At 37.1% G+C, this 12,109-nt stretch overlaps 1 protein-coding gene across 2 annotated transcripts in view; it reads right to left on the reverse strand.

The window, feature by feature from the left end:
• The window catches only part of LOC107095935 (multivesicular body subunit 12B-like), a 56,374-nt gene extending 54,301 nt beyond the window's left edge, over positions 1-2,073 (reverse strand). For both annotated transcript variants that reach the window (XM_015392315.1, XM_015392314.1), the window contains exon 1: positions 1,972-2,073. The gene's annotated coding sequence lies outside the window, so the exon portion shown is untranslated. The remainder of the gene's footprint in view (positions 1-1,971) is intronic.
• Between the last annotated feature and the right edge of the window lie 10,036 nt (positions 2,074-12,109).

Below are 12,109 nucleotides of genomic sequence, written 5' to 3' on the forward strand. Positions count from 1 at the left end.
TATATATATATATTTTTTTTTTTTTTATGCACTAAAACTTTCAACAACAATTACAAGAGTAGGGAGGGTTTGTAGTCTGTAGGAGACCTTGGTCAGAATGCATCACTCTGGTTAAGCTCCAGTCATTGGTTGACTCTGTTTGAGTTACAGTTTCAAAACAAACCAGCCAATTCGTTTTAGTCATTCCCTCCCAAATGATCCAAGTTACAAATGCTTCTCTGAATATGCTTGGTTTAATGTATGATATTTTAAGTAAGTTTATGATGAGCACATTAATTCATTGCATTGCAGGGATTTGTTGTGTACAAGAGCCCAATAATTAACAAATACACAGACTGCAACTAGGGGCTTCTGACAGAGGGGGCTGGCAGAAAACACTTCCCCATCTTTTAAAGCTGCAAAAAGCTGAATAAATGTTAAGATAGATTTTGATTAATTAAAGTGATGGCTTTCATTAAATGTGCAGCTGACCGTACCTATTTGACTATTCAATTGGAATCCTATTAACTGAGAAAATAGTCCTATCTAAATTTGGCACATTTTTATTCATAATAATAAGTGCTGTTAATCCATGTTATCACAATTTAAATTCCTGATTTTGACATTTCCTGTAAGGCAGGTAACCTCATAATTTTTCCTCCTTCTGGTATTACCCTTAGAGGCCTATGTTTGCTCATTTTTAATTAATTCCAAGCATGTTTAACACTTTGATTCTTTTTTCTTTCATCTAAAAAGGTATCTTTAAAAACAACGTTATTTAACCTTATTTATTTTCTTCTCGGTATGCACTAGTTGGTACTTAAAGGTATAGAGAACAATCTTTTATTTTGGATGTATCATCTAAATAAGTGGTCATTCTAATTGTCAATGATTCTGGTGATATGTTTACATTACGCCATCCTACAATTCCCCAGTAAGCTATCTTTTTGTGCACATGTGTACTTTAAGGGGTATATCTGTCGTGAGCTATGGTTTCAGACAGTCATTGAAGCTCGCCTTTCTCACGGTTCGTTGAAAATGGCTGAGGGGCGTAAGAGAAAAAGTGTCTACGAAGAAAAGAAAGGCCTCAGAAGAGGCAGACATACTGTATCCTGGAAAGCTTTGCACAGAAAGCTCTCCTTGCAAAGCATTATGGGATTTGCTTTCACAACAGCCCGCTGATGCTAATCAACAGCGGCAATTAATAACAAAGATGGCACAGGCACAAACTCAGGAGGAGTTACGTGACCAACGGAGCAAAAAGCAGTGATCATCTGTCCGAACAGTCAGTTAACGGAGTTTGCTATAAAGTCCACCATATAGTCCCCACTCTATATAGGGACTGAGGGATTTAGGGGTTAAGGGGGTTCAGGCACAGTAAGCGAGTATGAGCTACAGTATGAAGACAGCAACCTCTAAACAAGGAGAAATGGGGTTGTACATGCTCCTGCATGCACAAAGGATGTTTTTTTTTTTTTAAATTGCGAAAATCCTCAACGATACCTTCAATATAAAACTTAAAAATCTAAATGGTGTCATACACAAAAACTATGATCATTTACTGTCAAACAATTAAGTAATCATGACTAGTTTTAGGAAGATTTCCAGAATAGATTGAATGAATCATGGTAACCACATATCTATTAATTAGAAGAAGATCTGGTTTAGTAAAATGTTTTGGGAACAATGTACTGTATTTCCATCCTATTGATCTCAGTGACTTTTACTAGTGTTGTGTCATTTACCAACTCCGGTCTGCAAGAATAGGCCACTGGCTACATAATAAAAAATACAGTAATTTCATACAATGGAAAAATTACATTATACACAGTTTAAGGCTATAATAAAAATAGGTAAATGTGTCTATGTCAGTATTGTGCTTATTTAGCTTCCTTAAGGTTTAGCATATAAACTTCTATCCACACTAACTGGTCACAAAGGTTAAACTTAACGTCAAATAAATCCCCATGCAGCTTGCTTCCATATCTTTACCTTTTCAAATATGAAGGTCTCACTTCGCTGAGTATTTTCACCTAAGCACAACGGTGTTCTGTGTCATGAAACCTCGAACACTCAAGAAAACTTCCGCTGATCCTTTTTTGGTAATCATTAACCTTAAAGTCCACATGGTGACATCACAAAAATCTACAGCCCAGTTCAAAGTCTCTGTTGCTATTCATCTTCATTACTTGCCTGGAACAGAAAAGACTAGTTAACATGTCAGTTTTCTTTGTTAAACCTTTGGTGGCTTTATTTCTTTGCCATAACTTATCCGGTCTAATTATTAGAGTAACTAAATTTGCGGTTGCCCTGCACTTTGACTCTCATTACATAGATATATCTATGGGTCGAGCCTCCTGACAGCTGCTTGTCTCTCTAAAACTTATCACATGTCGTTGTTCTAATCAGATAAAAGTAAGACAGAGCAATGTATTTACTTAAGCCCTTACATTATTAGCTTAGTTGTGCATCTCCCTGAGCACAGAAGTTAAAAGCCTCTTTGTAGACTCACTAAAAGGCCAGCAGGCAACAGATGCTTCCCCATCATCAGGTTTATTATTTGTACCATCACTACACCAACGATACAATCTTTCAGTTAATTAAAATCTGAGACTTGCTGCTCCATTCTGTTACAAGGTGCCATATGCTGGTATGTTGTTTCGTCTAAGGCTAAAAACTGGGAGCAGAATTTCCTTTGTTCTACTTTTTTTATACACGTTTTATGCTTTTGTGTGACGTTCCCACATTTTACAAAAAATGACAAAGGTAAAACATCCACACATATCCATAAATATGGATTTACACATGGATGGATGGATGGATGGATGGATGGATGGATGGATGGATGGGTTGGTGGAATGATTCCTTGCCAATGTCAATTGGAGCCATCTTTTTGGGCTGTTCAAACATGTAGGCTAAAGAAACAGATAATCTAAAGGTAAAACAACCAAAAGGGGAATTTTGATGAAATGCCTTGTTAGCTCACATTTTTTTAAAGTGTAATCTTTATCTATAATTGGAAACCCCCACCCACTACATGCCCCTTTCATGCTAATGACTTGATTTTTTGATTGAGGTGTGTTAAGGCAGAAACACATCTAAGAGGGACAGGACACCAGACCTTGAGGACTGGAGCTGAAGACACCTGACCAAGCAGTTCAGTAAACAATACTACTTAAATCCCAGAATTGGACGATGCAGTTGTAAACTATTTATTAGTACCTAATAATGTATTTGATAGTTATAAGTTCATGAAAGTACAAAAACCCCTAGTAATCTTCAATTAAATTAAATTCAGTTTTATTTATATAGCAGCAACTCTCAACACATTTACAGGAATAATTCTTTACAGAGACAAATCCTACAGACAGATTTGTTGAGCTCATTCTTCGTGACACTCACTTTGCAGAATTCCATCCTTCTTGATGAGCAAGTGGGTGCCGAAGAAATTTGGTTGTATTGTGTCGTTCATTTGCAGCAACCCTTCACCTTGAGCACATATACAGCGACAGTGGAAATAAAAGACTCACTTTTAATAGAAAGAAACCTCCATCAGAACTGGGTGTAAGACTGGGTTCAAGAATACAGTAATAGACACTCAACAGGAATATAAATGCAATAATCTGTGAATACTTTCGTTGTTAGAAAGAGTAATTAGGTCCATAGGTGACTCAGTCTAGGAAATAAACAGTTCAGCAGATGAGCTCTGAGCCAGTTTTCATGGCAAAAAGGATGAAAGAGAGCATTTACAGTTAGTCACAGTAAACGTTGATCCCATGGATACGTTTAGGAGAGAAAGATGACTAAGCACTAAAGACTAGGCCCAACTATATTATCTATACTGTAAGTTGTTAATGGCGGCAGCTCAGCTTATGACTCCCTCCCGGATGGTGTCATTGCTTAACAGAGCACCAGGCTAGCTGAAGCTACACTGATGAGAAAAAGCAGAGAAACATAAAGTTAGGGGTTCAACTAACAAATAATGCAGAATTGAAAAATAGACAAAGAATGAAGCAGAAAGTGGTCCCCATGTCCTCCAGCAGCATAAGTCTCTAGAAGCATAACTATAAAGATTGATCACGATAACCTGTGCCATTCTAACAATATGTTTTTTTTTTTTTTTTTAAAGGAACGATTTAAGCCTAGTCTTAGTGTAAAAAGGGTGTTTTCCTCATTGATTAAAGCAATAACAATTAAAATTGTTATTTCAGTGTTTGAAAAACATGGTTAATAGTAGTTTCCACCACAACAATTAGCAAGCAACACTAAATGTCATGCAACTTGACCAAACTCAGTTTGAGGGTGCCATGATTTCTAGTTATACGTTTTGAATTTTTAGACAACCTGAAAGAAGTATCAACCTCATAGTTTGAATCAAAGAACTGATTTTTATGTACGAAGTAAAATCACAAAGTTTAAGCTTCTTTTGTTTGATTACAAATTCTCATATGTGAAACACGAGTTATAAAATGCAGGCACATCTGCTTTAAGTCAGACTAATTAAGCCGGGGATAGTATCTGGACATATGAATGAATGGCAGAAAAACATTTATAATGATAGCACCCTGCTGCCATACTCTGTTTTCACATACTGTACAGCAGCTTAGGGCTGCTTATCATCACTGATGCTACGTTCTATGGCAAACATGAAAAGGATCTGCGTAAAGAATTACTTCTTCAATAATCTCACTTCCTCGTCTGCATTTGCACCCAATGTCATCACCCCCACCCTCATCCCCACCTCGCACACACATAATCCTACCAACACATGCTACCTCATCAAGGTGTTGACGACATGACGAAACAGGCACTGTTGAGAGCAAAAGAGATAAAAGGTGTGTGCTGAAAAGAATAAAAAAATACAACACAGACGCTCGCTTACTCTGACTGAGAAGAGGTGCTCGTGCCAGAGTAATGGTCTAATTATGGAAGAAGTGATGAAACGCTCATTGAGAGTGGAGTTATCAGCAACACATGCTAAGTGTGAAAATCATCAGCTTTTACAGTGTTTTTAACGGGCGCCATATCGCACGCTGAGGATTGTAGGGTAAGATGAATGATGGCTGTGGCAGATTTCAGCAGGGGTCCTGATAGCAGGAGGGGCGGGTGTTAGGGTTGGTATTTTGAAAAAGATTCATTAGAGACATTTTTAACTTCTGTTTAATAACAGCATATTTCAGTAAATTTGGACCCTTCTTACTGTAACACTAGAATATCTTGTCCTGCTCAAAACGTTCCATTAGTCCTTAGTTATAATTAACAGTGGGCAGGCAAGTACTGTGACCCAAAATTCTACCTTTTCCAAATATATTCACATATAAATGATGAAAAAAAAAAAAAGAAAGGTCCATTTTCAGTGTCTAAAGGTCATTTATTGCAATCTGTAATTTGCTGACACCAGTGTAGAGACTGAAGATGGAAATTTCTCTGCTGCTACCCCAAGAGTAATATTATCTCTATCTCAACTTGGGAAATCTACACAGCCCCAATGTCACCCACATGAACCCATTATGGGCTATGTAAAAATCTGCAGGTCTCATTTTATACCAAACCCTCACCCCCCTCCTGTTCTTCTCACTTTTCTCTGTCTACACACAGAAAATCCAAATCCCTGTGTCTCCTGAATGGCTTATAATAACCAGCTTTAAAAAGCCTACCCTTAGTGCCCCCCAAAGAATACAGCCTTGCAAGGCTCTATAATGTCATGCTTCTGTCTAATTAAAGGTCAGTTTGGTCTGGTCTCATTGTCGCTCTGGCTGGGAAAATCCTCCGAAACATGATGGATCGTCGAAATGTGATTTCATTTTACATTCACACCATCTGTTTTCATCACCAAGGCTCTAAGAGTTTGAATAATGTCTGAACTAAGATGTTTATTTTCTAATTCAACAAAGGGGAGACTAAAAACATTTATAAATTGTCTCTTAAGCGTAAAATTCAATTCTTAAAGAAAACCAAATGTTTTATCTAAATTCTGCTGTGCTATTTTGAGCTTTTGCATTTAATGGATTAGGCTGTTTTCTCTAATCTAAGTTTATTTCCCCAGGCTTTCTCTTTCTCTCTTAGTTGAAGACAGCGGTCACCTCACAACCTCAACAGTCCGCTTACTGCCACCACTTTTTTTATTTCAATTAAAAAGATGTACACACATACACATACTTGTCTCTTTATATTTGCTGGGCCTTTGCATTGACTTCCTTGATTTTCTACAACTTTACCGATTACCCTTGCCCTAAACCTAACCAATGCTCACCTTATGGACTACATCAGGCATCCCCAACCTCGGTCCTGAAAGCCCGCTGTCCTGCAGGTTTTAGAGGTTTCCTTGCTCCAGTACAGCTGATTTTAATTGAAGGCTGATTAACAGGCTTTTGGTCTACTGCAATAATTATAATCAGCTGTGCTAATGCAGGGAAACCTCTAAAACCTGCAGGACAGCGGGGCCTCCAGGACCGAGGTTGGGGATGCCTGGACTACACGATGTTTTAAGAACAAATGCACACACACTGACATATGTTTTCCTTGTTTTCATCTTTTATTCTTAATGAAAAAAAAATCACATTCCTTGTGTGTGGACACAAATTGTCTATTGAGGCTGATTCCATTTAAGGTTCTGGTCATTTAGAAAATCAAAAAGTTATATTTTCCAATTAAAAAACAAAAAAAAAAAGCAAAACTCCTATGTGGTATGCATAAAATAATATGTTTCAATGGTTTATTTTGGCTCAAATTATTTAAATAAAACTTTCTTGAAATCTATGCATTATATTTTGTATTGAGAATTGTTTTTGGTACAGAAATAGCATTTAAAAAGTAAGTGAAGGTACTTTATTGTATAAGCACTTGAAACTTTTTAGCAACACTCTTAGAATTTCCAAAGGGGATTTAGGTTAAGAACTTAATTTATCATTTTTCAGCACCATGGTACAATGTGTCCTACAGCAGGTATTACGGTTACCGAGCCCATACCAAAATGGTAAATGGCCTGTACTTATATAGAGCTTTTTCAAGTTAGAGGACTTGACCAAAGCACTTTACACTACATTCAGTCATTCACCTATTCACACACCTCGGTCATGTAGACCGATTTAAAGTTTACATTAAAGGAAACTTAGCTGATTAGATTGAGACTTTGCAAAACTTCTTCTCCTGCATTAGCATATAGTGACAGTAGATATTTAAATACATTGGGTCATTCACTCCGCATGCAGTGACATGGACAGGACAAAACTCAGTTTTAATTGGAATAAACCCCCACCAGAACGAGACTCAATGTGAGCTGCTTTCTGCTGAGGTCAACTAGGGGTTAGAAAAGACAGAAGCAGAAACACAAAAGGAACACACCAGCACTGATTCATAAATACTTTGTATATTAGAGAGGGTAATGTAAAATAGTTCCAGATGGCAGACGGAAAGAAACCGCAAAGTAGATGAGCTCTAAACCAGTTTAACTGCCAAAAGTCTTGGAAAAGGGCACATAAAGTTAGTCATTGTGAAAACTAAGCCCGTCAATATGTCTATTAAAGAAACGGGACCAAGCACTGAAAAACAGACCCAACTCTATCATCTATAACTGAAGGTGTTGATGGCAGCATTCCAGCTGATACTTCCTCCACAATTATGTCACAGCTGAAATGAAACAGGCCAGATGAAACTCTATGCCCACAAAAAGGAGAGTGAAGCAAATGAAGAGGAGAAATAATTTACCAAATTACCATTGGTACTCTTTGTACCACAGAGCAACTACCACAGAGCAACTATCTAGTACTTTTCCCTTACTTTTAATAAAACACTTTTGGCATTTTTTTCTGTTTCAGGTTTGGCTTTACACATAAAATTCTAAAAGTTTTTTTCCTTCCTCTTAACATTCTATTATGCTTGGATAAAGTTTTTTCTCAATAGACAATTTTGTAATAATTGACTTATTTTGTCAGAGCTTTCTTTTCCAACTTATGAGTCTTTCTTTATCAACATTTTCACTTTATTATGACCTCTAAGAGTGCTCTTTTTAATAATGATAAAAAAAAACTGTAAGCCATCAACATTAATAGAAATGAATACTGCAAAAATATCCATCTGGATGTCTAATGAGCCTTCATAATACACAGTATGAGTTTTAGTTTTTGTACTGTAAAATTAAACTAAATTAACCAAAAGATTATGAAATCTATTGTCATGAAGTTATATATCTACTCTTCTTGGTAGAGTTTTGTATGAGCTTGCACCTTCCCACACAACTTATCGTCAAATTTATGCTCACATACACACATGCATCTGTGTGAATGGACCTCACCACTCACACACACATACACACATATACTTTCCTCCGTCTGGTGGGGAGTCTGGACTGCTCCGACTGACTGCGCCTCACTGCCCTTGTGCAGTGGTGTGCCAGTTGTGCCTTCCCCCATTGCTGTGAATGCCACCATCTGGTGTGCCACGTGGACATCATAATCTCCCCTTAATTACATTAGCAGTGCAATCAGTTACTGCATTACAAGGCCGGGCGAAGAGCTTTTAAATCTTGGAGGAAATCATAAATAATTGCACTAAGTACCCACCGCCAGATGTGCGTGCCAACTTGGCTGGCATGAGATAAATAGTAACTTCGACAACAGTGTTCGCTTTTGGGTCTGCAAGCAGTTTTTGGCCAATTTCATCCTCCTGTCCTTTACTCATGTCTGTGTCCTCTTCCTGTGGGTTTTCTCACATTGTGTTTTAAAGCTCCGAAACATCCTCACTGTGTTCAGACAGCTACTTGTTGCTTTAGTGGTTTTCCAATAGCTTTGTGATTAAAAAAGCTTCCAAGAATCAGTTTGTAATGAGGTATCCTGCCTTATATGATCCTGCAGTCCATTATTACCTCATCTAATCATTCCCACTCAAAACCTTGTCTGATGTTTATTAGGCACGTTATTTCCAAAGTTAGCAGTTATTTTTTAGATTCCCAACAACCACATTCAACAGCTGAATGCCAAGGATGGAAAAGCAGTTATTAAAATTATGAGAAAGCTAAAGGTTACTTGTTGGTTTTTTTTAAGCAAGTGAGAAAATGCATCATTGTGGTACATGGTACTTAATTTTTCTTCCCATCAAGCATCTCTGGATTCCCCATGGATGCCCATAGTGACACACATCTCAATGTATTGCAAGTTAAGATTAGGTCCCCCTGCAAATAAGCAACATGGAGTTACTGGAGCCTTGGTCACTGAAACATGAATTCCTTGGAGGACGATGCAATGAAGAGCACTTTCCACTATTGTCAGCTTGTCACATACACAGAGGTTCTTTCTGAAAAATGCTGCCAGATTATATAAAACAAAACACCCCAATTATTTACCCTTTTCTTTTACTGCTCTATCAATCATTAACTTTTTATTGCAGTGTACCGTGAATGTACATATTTCAGAACAGAAATCTCTGGTGAAAATGTCTTTAAAGATGCTTTCCTATCTGTGTGTTCTATTTTATTTCAACTTTTTTTTCAAAATAACTTATCAGGCAATTTTTTTGAATGGTATGCTATATTTTGTTTTTACAGCCAAAGCACTCTTTGCCTTTAATGACACCCCGAGAGAGAATACTAAATAAGCTCAAAATGCATGAATCCTATTTTAGTTATTATCCTCTCATCATTTGTGTCAGATCATACTTGTACCTCAGAAAAAAATATTTGGATAAACAGTTATAAGTTCTAAAGCCTCCAACCAATTTTGAAAAATAAAATGTAAATTACAGAGATGCTTTATTTACATTTGATGTATAGTGTTCATTAGCGGAACTACAATTATATCAGCTTTGATTTAATTGAAGATACCTTTTTTTTTTACTTTGAAGTTTTTTTCCACACTGAATATTTGTTGTTGTTTTTTTAAATAATATATAATATATATAAAAATAAAAGTTGGATTCTAACAAGTTTTTATGTTGAGAAGATAGTGCTGCATTTAAAGATGAAATCCCTATTAAACTGCTGCCAGTTAGTTTAAATGAAGCCAGATTCCTTTATGTTAAATAGGGGTTGAAAAAGAACACACTAATTGTCCCACTGCATTGCACTCCAATGTTGTTGTTTTTTTAAAACAGATTAAAACAATTGACAGAAGAAGACTGGTGAGCTGAGGAAAGATACGGAAAGAAAACTTTAAGTTTTCTGGACTGTGATGGTTGCAGTCACAAACAGGGTTGGGGAGTCTATAAAAAAGAACAATGCTAACACAGTAAGTGCCGACAGTGTTGCAATGACACAACTGTCTTCTGCAGAAAAACAAGAGCGTAGGTTGTTTTTGCCAGCTGGCATTGATGCTCAAGCTTATATTCCATAACAAAAACACTGTAGTGGTAATACGAAAATAACGTTGGTTAAAAAAAAGGAAAAAAAAGGTTCCTCGAAGACTTTCTGAAAATGTATTTATTTCAACTAAAACTATCCATGTTTCTCACTATAACAGGTTCTGAAATAAGTGGCAAAATTTTCACAAATTAAACCTCATATGAAAATAAATACCTGCAAGCCCAATTGTATATTCAAAAAGTAAGACAGTCAAATTCTATTTTCTTTATTAATTTTTATTACATAAAAAAGTGCTTTAAGCCAAAACAAACATATGAATAATAATATATAATCACATACATTCAAAACCAGAGAAGCAAAAAATAGGTTGTTCCTATTTGGAAGTCCTCAAAGACATGGGTTTTTGAACTCGCTCCTCAGGACCCACTGTGCTGCATGTTTTGAATGCGTCCCTGCTCCAGCACATCTGCATCAAAAGATTGCAGTTCCTCCTCAGCAGCCTGCAGGGGCCTGCTAATCATCCATTTCTTTAAGTCAGGTGTGTGGAGGCAGGGGAATACCAGAAACATGCAGGAAAGTAGGTCCTGATGAACAAGTTTCAAAGCTACTGCCCTAGGGCAATTTCTCTTGTATTTACTCACCAGTGATGGTATACTCACATAAGCCAGCCTCAGGTATAAGGATATTTTGTGACTGTTTAGGTATTCTTGCCTGCCTTAGGGCCCCAAGGGACACAAAATTCAGGTGGGATAGGTTTAAAAGCACAGGTGGCGTGCATAGCAAGAAAACAGTCACAAATTGAAAGTGTGTTAACTGCATCACATCTATAATTGTATGTCTCTAAGATAGGGGCAATTACTTGAGATGTAATGTCCTAAATTGCAGTAGTTTGTCCTGCAACTATAAGATTGCCAGTTAAAACCCAGCTCTGTCCATCTCACTTATCGCGTCATCTGAATTTGCGGCTGATGTCAGTTTGAGGGCCTGATGGTGCCTTGCTTCTGTTTTGCATGTCCTCTGCTTCTGTCCCTTTCAAGCCAGTTGCAGATAACATCAGCAGCAATCCCATCCAAACCAATGCCGTTGCACTTCAGGTTCCCTGAAATCTGAGAGCACGTGTGAGAAATCTGGGCGGAACTGAGCAGAAAAGAAAATTTTTGTTGTTCCGTATTTTGTCGATGAAGGACAGTGAGCTGGTCAATGGTTACGGAGAGTTAAGGAAAATGCAAAACCCTTCTCATTAATCAATATAAAATTGTAATTGCTCTGTAGTGCAGACGTCAGTGTATATAAGTTAAGCATAGATGAAGTATGTGAAATTTGGAGGTTACATTGTAGAGCCACTTATTATTGTGTGAATATGTGCATGACTGAATGTCTTGTAAAGTGCTTTGAAAATCCACTCACTAGAAAATGTGCTATTTGTTAGTACATACTATTTGATAGTTCGAGTCACAAAGTGTTTATGCACATAAGATGGGAAAAAAATTATTTGTTAACAACTGGCAAACTTAAGTATGATGTGACTCCCAGATTGAAGCGCTAACTTCCAAGATCACCCTAAGACTGCATAGGTTTAAGACGGTTACCTCTTACAGGACCCCAAAATGAATTAATGTCTGAATTTCTCATAAAAACAAAATGTTTTCACCAAAATAACTAGTCAATTTTGAAATTATCTTTACAGAAGGACCCACTTTGTCAGAAGATGGTTTGAAAAGAAAGCTATCTCTCAGTTTCACCTCAAACAGGCATGTTTACACTCACCGGCCACTTTATTAGGTACACCTGTCCAACTGCTCGTTAACACTTAATTTCTAAGCAGCCAATCACATG

Source organism: Cyprinodon variegatus, unplaced genomic scaffold (genome assembly GCF_000732505.1).
Source record: "Cyprinodon variegatus isolate N-32 unplaced genomic scaffold, C_variegatus-1.0 Scaffold586, whole genome shotgun sequence".
NCBI classification, from domain to species: Eukaryota; Metazoa; Chordata; class Actinopteri; order Cyprinodontiformes; family Cyprinodontidae; genus Cyprinodon; species Cyprinodon variegatus.